Here is an 11,699-nt window from a genome sequence, read left to right as displayed (position 1 = left end):
CTCTCTCTCTCTCTCCCTTCCTCTCTGAAATCAATTTAAAAAAGTAATAAGTTTCTATAAAACACGACTGGCTTTCCACATCGGCCTTGCTTTGTGGTTATAACTTGGGGTGGACTGTCAGCAGCAAGCATTTGTGGGGACAGTCACCCCTTCTTCATTCATGCACATGCACATGCACATCTCAGCCCAAGGTGCTCTCTAACTGACACCTCCCTTGTCGGGCTTCTGTTGCTCCTACTTTGGCGCAGGCACTTAAAAGGAAACTAAAAAAAAAAAAAAAAAAAAAAAAAGTGTTGAGGTCATTTGTTAGACTCTCCTGTGAATTTGGTTTCAGAACTAGAAAGCGGTGCAGTAGTTGTGTGATTTATGAAATCCCTCCCACTGCCGCTTTCCCTTATTTTTAGGGTGATGTACAGGAAGTGAGCTCCCTAAGACCTGACTGGTCACATTTCACACCATGGCCTGTGAGTCCTGGAATGGAGGGCATAAAAACAATCATGTGGACAGAGAGCTGGTGGGGAGGGATTTAGCTGTTAATGGAAATTTCTCCTTCAGACCCTCTGGAAAAAAAAATGTTACCTTTTAGAAGATGGATCTCCCTTTATTTTTTTTCTCCCTGGCCTCAGTGTCTTACTAGTAAAAAGGTTAAGGCAGCGTGTGTGTGTGTGTGTGTGTGTGTGTGTGTGTGTGTGTGTGTGTTTGCAGGGAACTGGCAGAAAGGGAGGGGAGTGGAAAATGATTGTTATCATCGCGAAGTCCTTCTTCTCCAGCGGCTGCAGCTCTGTTTATGAAATGCCATAACAAAAGTGAGCTCACGCCTGTGTGCTCCTATCGTGCAAGGTTCCTGGGTGCCAGATGGGTACTTTGTGACTATGTGAGCGTGGATTATTTCATTTCCTACATCTGGGACTCCAAATGGCTGCCCAGAACGCCACAGGAGGGAGGCACTCCTTCTCAGCTGGGGAACCTACCTTCACCAGAGACCCCAGGGAGCAGAGGGGACAAGGCCAGCAGCTGCAAGAAAACCTGGAAGTTCACACACACCAGGGCCATGGGGGACACTTTTACAACCCAGCACAAGGCAGAAATAAACAATAACCAATGACGTATGTCAGATGCAGTTTAAAAAAGGACGAAGGAAAGAACAAATGCAAACACACCATAAGCATTTTGTGTCTGGCCTAGGAAGGTGTTTAGGAAACAGCATTTTGCATTTCAGTTTTGAAATTCTGTTGTGACCTTTTAGTCACAGACTTCTCGATATTGACAGTGGTAGAGAGAAGTGAACAAAAATGGTCTGAGGAATGCCGGCATATACCACAGCCTGTTGGCCTATCACTTTATTTCGATTAATGGGATGGGGTGTACTAGCATGAAATAGTAGCAAGGATGTTTACTTTTTCCCAGTCCTGTACCAAAATTGCATGTACAGAGAAGCAGCACATTTACCTGCTGTTCAGCTGAATCCAACAGACAGCAGCCATCCAAAACGCAGGTTCCTCCCATTTTTAGGTTTGTTCTCAAAAATCCTCACCATCCCCTCCATCCCTCCCCACTTAAACATAGTTATCCAAATCGCTCAATTAGTCCTGCAGGGAAAAAAAGTTTATTATTATAAGAATATGTGACTTAATGTTTAAAAAAAAATCTGACAGTTGACTTAACTGTTTTGCATAAGATATTTACAAACCACAGCAGATTAAAGGGGGGTTTTATGCATTTTCACATCCTGCTTGTTTAAAGCTGCAATTTTCTGCAAGGACAACAGAGAAAAAAATACATGCTTTACACTGCTTATATTAATTACATTTTTTCATTACCCGTCATGTTTTCTGTAGGCTTGTGTATTATTACTGCAAAATGTAATGAAATAGAAAAGGAAAAAAAGAATGGACTTCTGGGAAATTTTCCAATTCTTGAAATGCAATGTTAATTGAGAGTTATTTTTAGGGCTGCACAGATAGTGCAGGACCCAGTGCCATGAGTACAAATGGGTCCAGCCCAGGTGCAGCTTCCCTGGTGACAGCCCGAGGCTTTGCTGCTGGGGAGCTTGAAAATCTCGTTTCGCTTGGTGCCAAGTCTACTGAAGGGCATGGAAGGATTTCTACAGAAGAGCTACCCACACAGCTAATAAAAGAAAAGTGAGGAGAGACGAAGGTGGAGCCCTACAGAGTTCAGACCATAGTGATGTTTGGTAGCAATTCCCAACCTGATCTCCAACCTCCACTCCATCAGAGTGAAAAAACTAATCAGTATTTAGAAAAATGGTGACATATAATGAAATGCGTTCCAAGGGCCTTAAAATGAAGAATCCCAAAAGTACCTATAAGCTGGTAAGAAACAAGACTCTTTATCAGGGACCTTCCTTCTCCTGCTGAAACATTACAAGTTCTTAGTCTTGGGTATGTCCTGCCAAGAACTTGAGGGGACTTGTGTGAGAACCAGGAACTTGATGAATTAGAGAAATAGTGTTCCTTTTATTACCAAGCTAAATGGACCCTAGAAGTAACTTCCCATTTGATTGATGTGAATAGGACCCATTGATGACCTTCTGCATTACTTCTGAGCCCCAGAATCCCATTTTCTGATGTAATGTTGGAACCAACCTTGCAAATGATGGAATATACATAGTAACATGTTTACAGAGGCCATGTGTTCTTTCAAGAAGGTCTCAGAATGACTTCAGAAATTCTGGGCTCATTCGAAAATTCCCAATCTCTACATACCATAAATTAGTATGTGAGGCTCTCTTAGCTACCCCTACACATAAATCTCTTGAAAATTCATTTTGTTAAGAGAATAAGAAGAAGAAGAAGGAGAAGAAGAAGAAGAAGAAGAAGAAGAAGAAGAAGAAGAAGAAGAAGAAGAAGAAGAAGAAGGAAATTGAAAACTTAAGCAACTGCTAAAATTTACTAAATTCCTATAATTCTTATTGTTGCTTTCACTTTCACAAAGTAAATGCAAATGTCCATAAAGGTCATCTGGCCAAAATTTGCTCTAGACTATCAGACTTAGAAGTTCAGTTATGAGCAAAATTTCACCCAGCTGTGGACTATAGGAAGGAGCAAAGGGGAAACGCTTTCTAGCCACTAGTCTCCTCTGAGTTATGAGGCAGGTGCCCTGCTTTCCCATCCCAGCTCCTGGCAATCCTTCCAGGTCTCAGTCAGTGCCATGTGCTCACTCTGAAGTCAGCAGATTATAGTACTCTACTGCAACGCTGTTATCAGATGTACTAGTAAGTTGGCTATCTTCCCTAGGACTATTGCTTCAGGCCAGACCAACACATTCCTTAGGATAAAATATGTCATTGAAAGAGAAATTCCAACATTTTAGGAGTCTCTTCCAGTTGCAAATTAAATCATAAGAACAATTGGTAAAACCAGTGGTACATGGAGTGAGAAGGCAAAATGGAGATGGTACATGAAAACCAAAAGTTCATAGCTGGATAGAGAGAAACATGAGTTTCCATTCCTCATTGCTTGGATTCAAATCAAGAAGGTTATTCCAGATAGTTCTTGTATAGCCTAGACCACATGTAGTAGCATTCAAAGCTGGGTTAACCAGTTGGTAAATATTTCTGGCTTACATCTCCTCTCATTATGATGATAACAGGCAACCTTCTAAGCAGTCCCTGGTTTGCTCCAAGCCACTTCCCTTCTTAATCATTTTCTTCTCCAGTTTAGCCTCTTTGGCCTACTGTGGTTGTTTTCATTCTAACAGGGTTATGTCTCTATTTCTCTTTTAACCAACTTTAAACAATAACTATCCACTCCCTGCTATGAATGATATTTAGTTCCCTTACATTTCCACTTCCCACTTTATCTATCACCCTTTCTCAATTGCTAATACTTATACCTTAGGTTCTTGTATCAATTACATTTGTAGTGTTAAATAAGATAACCAATGTCTATTTCTCACTTCAGCAACTTTATATATATATTTGATAAGGGTATTGCTGGCCCTGTCTTTCTTTTTTTTAATATATATTTTATTGATTTTTTACAGAGAGGAGGGGAGAGGAATAGAGAGTTGGAAACATCGATGAGTGAGAAACATTGATCAGCTGCCTCCTGCACACCCCCTACTGGGGATATGCCCGCAACCAAGGTACATGCCCTTGACCGGAATCAAACCTGGGACCCTTCAGTCCTCAGGCCGAAGCTCTATCCACTGAGCCAAACCGGTTAGGGAGTGGCCCTGTCTTTCAATCTTTCTCCACACCTCTCGCCCCATTCCACACCCCAATATCTGTCAACTCTACTTGAACATGTACACTGTCAAAATTGGTAACATTTATGTTCTTTTCTGTAATTATAATTAAGTCTTATGTGAGTTTGTCTAAGGGTTGACTCTAACAATTAATAACATAACTTATAATAAAGGTTTATCTATATATATAAAAGGCTAATCGACCATCCAACCAGCCAACCAGCTGACCGGCCAGTAGGTATGACACTCACTGACCACCAGGGGGCAGACGTCAATGCAGGAGCTGCCAAGCTGTGGCAACTTGGCAGCAGCAGTTCTCGGGTGACACTCCTGCAACCAGAAACAAGGGAGCCCAATTCCTTGCAGACCCGTGATTCCACCTTTGACCTTGGGTTATGTTGTTGCTGGGGCACTGTTGGCCCTGAATCTGGCTTACCGCACACTTGCATTTGCATTCCATTCCCTGTATGACGGCAACTTTGTAGAGTGCCCTCTTGCACTCAGGGACCCCTTGGCGGATGTCAGAGAGCCGGTTTCAGCCCAATCCCTGCAGGCTAGGCCAGGGGACCCCCACCTGCCTGAGGGACCTCTCTGACTGTGCAGATGCCCTTCAAGCTGTGGCACCTCCCCAGGTGTGGGTGGCCAGGGAGGGCCCCGCGGGAGGTTGGCTCTAAGGCATGTCCATCCTGTCTTGCCCAGTCCCGCTCTGCTGGCCACTTTCTAATTAATTTCCTTTCAATGTGCATGAATCCATGCACTGGGCCACTAGAATTATTATCCTATCTAATAATAGACAAACATGGTTATTGACCATACCTTCGCTACACCTCCCATTGGCTAATCAGCACGATATGCAAATTAACTGCCAACAAAGATGGCAGCTAATTTGTATACTGCAGGCAGGGCGGGACAGCACCATCCCGCCTGCCCTGCCGCCATCTGGGCCTGCTATCTGTGACCCGGGGTGGAGGGCATCCATGTGTGACCCGACCAAGGGCAGCTGGGCAGTGCAGCAGCGATCGGCCGGCTGGCCCGGGCATTCCATGTGAGACCCAACCCGGGGCGGCACCCCAACCCCCGGATCAGCCCTGCCGTGTGCGTGACCCAGGGAGGCGGGGCAGGCACCGAGGGATCAAGCCTGCCATCTGCCACCCAGGGAGCAGGCCTAAGCCAGCAGGTGGTTATCTCCCAAGGGGTCCCAGACTGTGAGAGGGCACAAGTGGGACTGAGGGACACCCTCCCCACCCTCCCTCCCCCACCAGTGCACAAATTTTTGTGCACCGGGCCTCTAGTAATTCTATAAATATAGATGTGAGGAAAAGTAGGTTTACAGTTGTTCAAATGGGAAAAGACACACAGGTTATGATTATGAATAATAACTTTATTAATTCAAAAGAATGTTACAATGTAACTGCAAACCTACTTTTGCCACCACTGTACTTTCACTTGTGGACCAATCTCTTTCTTGAGACATCCACCCAGTTCTCTCTGAATTTCTGCTCCCATCCAGACAGCTCTGGAGCCCAGCTGTCACCAAGGGCCTTCCCCCTCTTCCCTTGTAGGGTAGAGCCATTATTTTCTGGATCTCATGCCTTCATCCTTCATGATGTTTTCCATTTTGCTGGAATTCACTCTCAATTATCTTCTTTGGAAATATAAACTATAATTTCCTATATTTTGATATATTTTTCCCTCTCTACTTGATTGGTGGTTTGGCTGGGCACAGAATTCTATGGTCAAAATCATTTTCCCTCCGAAATGTGAAGATATTATTCCATTTTCTTTTAGAATCCAATGTTGTGGATAAGAAGTCAAAAGCCATTCTAATTCTCATCCTCCAAAAGGTAACCTGTCTTTCCCTGCATTGAATCTCTTCGGGGTTTCTCTTTTTTTCTTGGTGCTCTGAAGTTTCATAGGGATGAGTCTAAGTATGAAGAAAAACTGGTTTTAAGGCATTTTAATAGAAAGATCTATTTCTTTGTGTCTTCCCTGATAGGAGTTAAGAAGCAAAAGCCATGTTTTGGTTTCTGAAATTCAGATTTATATCAGGGAAGAAATAAATTATAAATGCATACTAACATAATTTTATTTTACCTGACAAATTGAATTTAAAGAATGAAGTTCAAATATATATAACCAACTTAATAAACACATCCTCAAGTTAATAGATGTGTGTGAAGTCACTAATTTTATAGTTGTTTTTTTTTTTTTTATTAAAGCCCTCAAAGGCTATAAAGTGGAAGTTACTCATCCTCATTTCATGAGGTAGAAGAGGTAGAAAAGGAAATGACTAAATTTTTGACATTTTGGGGAGTTTACCCAAAACACACAAAAAAATTTAACTGCATTTTAAGAGAATGGCTAATATAATCAAGAGAGTTTAAGGAAGAAGGAATACAAAAAAAAAGCATTTTTCTTGGATAGGTTTTGAATAAATACCTCATCTTATAGCAAATGAAACTGGGTTTAGGACATACAGATCTGGATGGGAATTCTGGCTCTGCCATTTTCTAATTATGTTAGTCTTTGGGAAAATTACTTAAACTCAGTAAATGTTAGTATCCTTTCTCATTTACCCCTAATTTTGTTGCTTTAACATTGAGGCTTGGGGAGTGAAAAATGTTCTGTATGCAGTATGCTGTGACGAGGTAGAAAGGATGGGTTTGTAAATGTAACAAAATGTTAAAGTGGATGTTTTAACTGATGCACCAAAATACAATTGATGCTGCATTTCAAGGTTCCAAAAGGAGATTTTGTAATCCTGGAAATCTATTATTCATGCTGAAGATGTATAAGCACCTGAGAGTGGAAATAAAGAAAGAATTTTGTGAGAAGAAGGTTGGAGATACTGGACTTCCAATCTCCTAAGGAAGGTCAGTGAAGCTCTGGAGACCTTAATGTGTACCTCCTGCAGTTAGTGAACAAGTGACCGGGACCTAGGTTATATCTGAAGAAGTTAACATGGAAGCAAAGTAATATACTACACTTAAGACATGACTACTCACCAAGGTTTGTGATCACTAAGAACTTGATGTAGAAAGCTCAAGGTCATTTAAGAAGGGATCTGACTAAGGGATGCTTGATAGATTAAGGAGACACATAAGAATTGTCTCCTAATTTAAACACAACTCTCTTAAACTGTACCATGTTTATCTGCACAATTCCCTTTTTCAGTATATATTTCTCTACTTCCCAGTGTTAACTTTGTATTCTACATTCACAATACATCTGCAACAGTTCTAAGTTATGATCTAATTAAAAATAGTAGCTAACATTTAATGAATACTTTCTATGTGCCAAGCACAGTTTTACGTGCTTCATACCTATTAACTCACAACAGGTGTGGGAAGTAGACATTTTTATGCCATCCCCATGATAAAACTGAGACACATCGAGGGTAACGTGCTCACAGATTCATAGCTAGGAAGTGGCAGAGCTGTGGTGCAAGCCAGATGGTCCAGCTCTCAGGCCTGAACTCTTACCCATTACAACACTGTCTCTCTAAAGGCTGTGCAAGAGCAATTCCAAAGAAATGTTCCTTCCTTCTATTTTCAGCAAATCTGGCCATTTTTAATTATTCCAACTAATCTTTTCAAGACTTCAGAAGAGTTTGTGCTGATTTGGAGAGTTCCTACAAAAGAAATAAAAAGCAATTTTCAAAACTCATAGAATTACTTTTCAAAATTAAGTTTGTGTAGGAATATAATAGAGAAGGAAATAAACAAGTAAATACAGTACTTGGTGTCTGAAACTGGCCATTCATCAAGATGAGTCAACACCACCCAGCGTAAGTTGGATGAGTTCAATATTTTCAGGACTAGCAGAACTTCTTGTGGCCTGTATAATTGAGCAGAACTTCATGGTTAAGATGAGCCTGGGGCTGGACCTCAGCTCTCAAGGCTAAATTTCTTCATTCTATAGTTCTTCTAGGTCACTGTCAAAACCACTGGTAATTTTACACTGCAGTGATCTGTGCCTTTTCCTGGCCTGAGGATAAATAGAAAACTTAACAATTCTGAGAGCTGTTGACACCATGTACTCAGAAACACAATCAGAAAATGTTCAGGGAAACCCTTGAAGGATGTGAATGAAGGATGTGGACCTTCACACATGGAAACTCCCCATGTGATGCCAGCTTTGCTCCCCAGCTCTGTAGCCAAAACAATGAGCAGGGCAGAGAGGGTGCAGGGGCACATGCCTGAGGCTTTAATAAAATACAGTAAAGGATGAGCACTCTTAGCAAGGCTTTGAGTGACCATTTGCTGGTAACCATTTGCTCAAGAGAAGGGGCTGCAAAGACACCCAGGATGCCTCTGGGAGAAAATCCAGTTTCTCCTCAACCACTGTCAAATGTAGTTGACTGCTCTCCTGTTTGCCAAACATACTCTGATATTTTTAAAATCATTTCCCCCTTGAGTATGTAGCCCGCCCAATCTAAGCCCACTGGAAATGCATTTTCTGAACCCTACAATTGAATACTTGGTCTGACAACAGGCCAATATGTTTGAACTGAGAACAATTAAGGTATCTTATGATCTCTGTCAGCAGGAGCAATATAGAAAACTTAAGAAGAGGGAAGGAGTGTCTGGAAGTAGAGAGAACGTGAGCTCTAAATCGTTGCTTTGGAACATGCACTAGACCAGTGATTTCAGCTGGTGTGCTGCACGAATTTTTAAAGCATGCCACACCTGACTATTTAGTCAGGAGCCCTAGCCTCTTTTGCCTTACATTGTCAAATTTTAAAAATGGCAACAACCAACACAATAATAGCCATCCAGTGTGAGTGAATCAAAATGTACCTTTTTTTTTTTTCCATCAGATTGGCAAAAAACATATATTTTTGGTATGCCGTAGAATTTTAGTAATTAGTTTATGCGTGCTATGGGATCAAAAAGGTTGAAAATCACTGCCCTACACAGACACGTGAGGGCTCAGATCTAAATGCCACTCCAGACCTGGGTCCTGTTCAAACAGTCTAAACAATTTCCCCAAGCCTTCTTCTCTGCATACGATGAAAGATGTTTTTTAGTTTTTCTTCTCACACATATAAGAGTCTCACAATGTTTCCTTTCTTATTTGCCAGGGATCGATATGGACAGCTTCGTTTTCGATGTAATTGCTATTCACTCAATATAAATGGCTTTCATTCTTTCATTCACTTACTTACTCAATATTATATACCAAGTGCTGATCTAGGGACAGGAGATTCACAGGTAATTAAGCCATTGTCCTACTCGGTGGAGACTGAGGGATGTTTAACGTGCCATATGTGAAGGCAATAACAGAAGTTATGTGCATGATGATGTAGTGACTGCAGAAAGGACAGGGTGATTAAATGGAACAGGACTCAGGACCCAAAGTATTCTGGTAAATAATGACCTAGAGAGAAGGACAGGAAGGATCCAGGGCTTTCCCCTCATTAAAATAAGGGTCTAGGACTTTGTGCATCCCAGTCTGAGCCCTCATCCTCCATTGACATGGGTTTTAGAGGCTTTCCTCCAAGTCCTTAGATTCAGATGCTGTGTGAGTCTCAGAAACAGGAAGAGGTGCTGTTTAAGCTATTTTGCAGAAATGAATAAATCAACAATGGGACTATGAGCAATGTCCTATGACAAGTCCTTGGCTCAAATGCAAGGGAACACCTTGCTCAAGCTGGGAACAATTCACCTGCCTAGGGGTCCATCCTGGAGGCGAGACGCTCTGAGGGAGCCGGCTGGGCTTGGTGGTGGGTGTGCTGCACTCTGCTCCACAGCAGGTAGCCGTGGAGAGGGTTCTCCTGCAGCAGCTGAGACAGGATGATTAAGAGGCAGCACAAGCTGCATGGCTCCTGTCCTAGCACTATGCTTTCTGAAGATAGTGACGATGAACGGGAATGACGAATGAGCTACGATATTATTATAAAAACCCCCCTGTCTTCTCTTGCCTTCTTTTCTTTTCCTATTCTCTTTCCTGTCTCCAAATCCATTTCTCCAACTCTCTGATGATTCAAACCCTTTTCCTATAAAGACAACTTAAACATGTCGTCCACATCAGCTCCTGAGCCACTGAAGCCTGTCTCCCTTGCTAACGATGACGAGGACACCGATGTCAGCTGACACAGGCCATTTTTGCCTGGAGTATTTGATGGTTCTGTGTTTTGTTCTGATGATTGTTAGCTCTTTTGGTTCATTGGTGTTGGAAATAAATCACATCTAACCTCTTTTGTACTAAAATTAACTGTCTCCTTGGACTGATTATCTTGCCCTTGGTCTCTGCGGAGTTGCCCCCACAGGACCTCCAATGTGCCTGGCAGCCCCAGTGGTTTGCTAAAGTTACATGTGAGAGAAGTGAGGCTGGCTTTCCCAGGCCCCAGGCAAGAGGGCGTGGCTTCTCCTAAAAACAGCAGAAATGCTTTAACAGGGAAAGAAAGAAACAGAACCCCCCTTGTGTATATGTAGCGAATGCTCTAAAGGGGTTGGAAACTAGAGCATTTTGAACATGTCCACCTGTCTGATTACCAAGTGGGTTTCGTTTTCTCAACACTATGTTATCATTCCATTCGGAAGGTGTCAGAAATATTTTTTTTCTGCTAAATTTATTCTCCTTTAAGAAGAAAGAGCACCAAGAGTAAGGAGAAGAAATAAATCTCATCGTTTTAAACCTAGTAAACAGATAGAAGGCTTTGCCACAATTTAAAATATAGGCAAAGGTTCTTTCTCAGAGGGTAGGGAAGGTGGTCCACAAAGAGAGAAAAAATAGTTTGATGACCTGGACAAGATTCAAGGAAATGGGACAAGGGTAGTGTCAAGTGATGGGTAACTAGTCTATCCCTAATTTCAAGTGCTGACTCTAAACTAAACCAAATGCGCACTGCTTACATCTTGCTGTTACCCATCCTTGCAGAGACAATGATGAACACATGCTGGCCTGAATTTTTTTTTTCCCCCAAGAAAACAATTTGACTTCCCCCGGTTCATTTTCTAGCTCTTTCTGCACTTCCCTGATTCTGCAAGTGGACTCTCAAATTGAATTCCATATAATCAAAATCCCAAAACCATTAAAAAATTGTAAAAATTGCCCTAACCAGTTTGGCTCAGTGGATAGAGCGTCAGCCTGTGGACTCAAGGGTCCCAGGTTTGATTCTGGTCAAGGACATGTACCTTGGTTGCGGGCACATCCCCAGTAGGGAGTGTGCAGGAGGCAGCTGATTGATGTTTCTCTCTCATCAATGTTTCTAACTCTCTATCCCTCTCCCTTCCTCTCTGTAAAATAAAAAAATTGTAGAACTTGTTTTTCTTTCTGATTTCCTGATTCCAGTTAACAGAAGCACCATTCTGCTACACATACATGTTTAAGACCTGAGCAACAAATATTACCCCTACCACCCTGCACAGCACTCTGATTCAGTAGCCTTCACCAGGACTCTCTCATGCCTGAAACACCTTCTATGCCTCTTCTTTATCGACAATATTCCATGCTCCTTTAAGATTCCACAGTATAACCAGTCGTTA

General features: G+C 42.1%; 1 long non-coding RNA gene across 1 annotated transcript; it reads right to left on the bottom strand.

Annotated features, from left to right (window-relative positions):
* Positions 1–5,572: 5,572 nt before the first annotated feature.
* Positions 5,573–11,334, bottom strand: LOC118677315. Its single transcript, XR_004974369.1, has 2 exons — positions 7,948–11,334; positions 5,573–7,840 (listed from the first exon to the last, which is right to left on the bottom strand). It is a non-coding gene; the product is annotated as an uncharacterized LOC118677315 (long non-coding RNA).
* Between the last annotated feature and the right edge of the window lie 365 nt (positions 11,335–11,699).

This window comes from Myotis myotis, unplaced genomic scaffold (assembly GCF_014108235.1).
Source record: "Myotis myotis isolate mMyoMyo1 unplaced genomic scaffold, mMyoMyo1.p scaffold_m19_p_2, whole genome shotgun sequence".
NCBI lineage: Eukaryota > Metazoa > Chordata > Mammalia > Chiroptera > Vespertilionidae > Myotis > Myotis myotis.
Note: the sequence above shows the minus strand (reverse complement) of the source record. Positions and strands in the feature narration are given on the sequence as shown.